Here is a 2,964-nt window from a genome sequence, read left to right as displayed (position 1 = left end):
TGATTTAAAAAAAAAAAAATCTCTGCAGTTCACTTATATTACTTTGAGAATTTTAGTTGGAAAACAGTCTGGAAATCTGACAGGAATAAACTTTCACATTATTTTTTTCACTCTCTAACTGGCAAGATCAGAAATGCCATGAAAAGTAGACTGTCGCACAGTGTATTTTCTACTTCAGCTGGTTTCTGAACTTGTACAGACACACAGTCATACGCCTGATATATAAAATCACATTCTCAAAAGCTAAAGGGGAAAAGAGCAGGGGGAGAGAGTTGCATTCAATTATCTTCCAAGCTTTGTCCAAAAATTAATTGATTTAAGAGATAATAACACTTGGTAAATTAACTTTTTAAGTTATAAGGGGGCTAACAAAGTGAACAGAATAGAAAGTATTTTCTCACTGCTGTTTCCGCTCTTTATTGTAAAAATAACCAAACCAACTCAAATTTTAGATAAAATGCAAATTCAGTTTTTGAATATGGGAAGGCCTATTAAGAAATTCAGTCCACATGCTAATTTAGCTTTTAAATAATTAAGGTATGTACAGAGGGAGATAGCATAATACCAACATATTATTTCAGTGCTCACCTCATTTCATTTCATTTTACTCTAGGCATAATTAAGTCTAGATAGCACACTTCTTGTGTTTTATGGGGCATTGAACTGGTAGCACATGAGAGAATCATGACAATTACTGCTGCTGCTTCTGACAGAGTGGGAAGATAATAGGCCAATCTTCCCTCTCGATGACTCCTGCCTGACCAGAGATGATGAGGGAGAAGAGGAATTGAATCATTTTAAAAGAGGCATTTGTGCAGAATGGAGAGTGAACTATCAATTGAGTTGTACTTGACAGAAAATGGCACTTTTGCCTTTGGGCATCTTTTTAAGAGTAAGAACAAAGTTATATTTAATACCTTCTTGATTTCATGCAATGAACACTGAATTTTCCCAGATGTATATCAGAATATATGGTATCTTGGTGTCAGTGTTATTATCATAGATAACGTCATAGAAAAGAGAGACTATAACCATATTTAAGCTAACTTCCTGGGATTGAGTTTCCTTATATGAAGGTAATATCACTGACAAGACACAGAGGAATTTCCACAACACTGAATTACAAAGACGTAGGAAGATACTCAAGTTCCCAAATAAAATTTAGAAATACATGTCAAGTAAACTCTCATTTCATAAGTTAGTGATGAAAACACAGGCTGTTTCCCTGAGAACTACAAAATATCATTAATGCTATTTATGTATCTATGGTTTTCCTTATCTATTGAGTATGAAAAATAAAAGCTCTTTCTACATCTTCTGAAAGACCATAAGATAAACTACCTATATTATATTTGTGTTTTTCTAGTGCTTTGAAATTCCACTGCTTTGCTAAATTTTCCATTGTCTCGGCTTGCTGTTTTGGGTTTTGTTTTTTGTTTTGTTTTCTTAATAAATAGAACGTTGTATAATTTTTCAATTATTTTTCTTTCAAAGTAAATTAAACAGTCTATTCATGGCAGGAATTATAAACATGTATGTCAGAAATAGTGGTAAGAGATCTGAATTGGTAGTAATTGTTTTATGGTTATAATCATTTTGGTTTATTGTTTCATGGTTATAATCATTTTGGTTTAGGATGGCTTCAGGTTATGTATGGTAAAATCCATAAGCATAAAACTAATTTAAACTTATACATAACAAGTGAAGTGTTTTCTGACTCATTAAGAATATTATTTGTTATAAAGCCAAAATATTACAAAATAGGATTTTTAATCACAAAATAATATGGAAGTTAATCTGAATAGATATACCTTGACTGTTGAACCCCTTCCTCTATACATATGTAAAAATATATATGTATATAGGGGTGAAGTGGGGGGGGCACATGGGTGTATGTAGTGATGCTGTGGGTTCATAAGTAAAAAAGGAACTTTTTTTCTTTTAAAAAATATTTAAATCCCTTTGTGATGAGCCTAGGTAGTCATTACAGTCCTTGAGATATGCCCTTCCCTTGTGCAGAGAGATTTGGTAAGAATTTGAAGTTACTAGTTTAAATATTCCAAGATGTGGAGGGGACACAGAGAGATGTCAAGGGAATGAAAAAAATGTTGCAATCTGAAAGTGTTTTCTCAGTATTCATCAACTACAGGTAGCATTCAGGGTTCTGTGAAAGATGAAAACTTGTGTCCTTCATGTGGGGTAGGGCTTTAAATATATATATAAGCCTTTGGAGGCTAAACATCAGGGCTACTCTACAGTCTTGAAAATAGCTGTAATGGGCCATTGTCATCAAGGACAGGACAACTGTGACCATATATCATGGTGACCTGTCTCGAGAGCAGAGCCAAGCAAGAACCTGGGATGGAGAGCTGTAGACAGCAGGAGGCAGTTTTCCTGGTAATATGCTTCAGAGAAGAAAGGAGGGAAAAATAATAAATACTGTACTTTTAGCTAATCTTTATCAGTGTAGAGCAGAGTCATGCTTAATTTTACATTCTAAGAGAAGTGATCTTTATACTACAAACATTCTTTCCTCTGTTACACCAGTTTCAGAATAAAAATTAATTTGTCCATATAAGACTAATCTGTGATCTTTATCCAATTCCCTCTGTTCGAATTTTCATCATGATCAATTGCTTATTCTCACTTCCTTCTCTCTTTTCAATGTTGCCTTTCAATAATAGAAACTTAGACCAAGCTATGAACATCCTGAAATATCTGGTTATTTTTTGTTTGTGTATTTTCCCCTCTTAAGGGTGTTTCACGTGTATTTCCATAAGAATTTTTAACTGTTCATGGAAGATGAATTTAATATTATTTTAACCCAGAAGATTCCTTTATTTGTATTCATTATGATAATGCTACTAATCAATTTATAAACATGTATACCTTCTATTTATTAGTATATGTAACCTTAGGCCCTTTATCTTTCAAATTGAACTTATAATCTATCAGATTTTCCAT

This window comes from Pseudorca crassidens, chromosome 2, assembly GCF_039906515.1.
Source record: "Pseudorca crassidens isolate mPseCra1 chromosome 2, mPseCra1.hap1, whole genome shotgun sequence".
NCBI classification, from domain to species: domain Eukaryota; kingdom Metazoa; phylum Chordata; class Mammalia; order Artiodactyla; family Delphinidae; genus Pseudorca; species Pseudorca crassidens.
The sequence above is the reverse complement of the archived record's forward strand: the minus strand, read 5'-3'. Positions refer to the sequence as shown.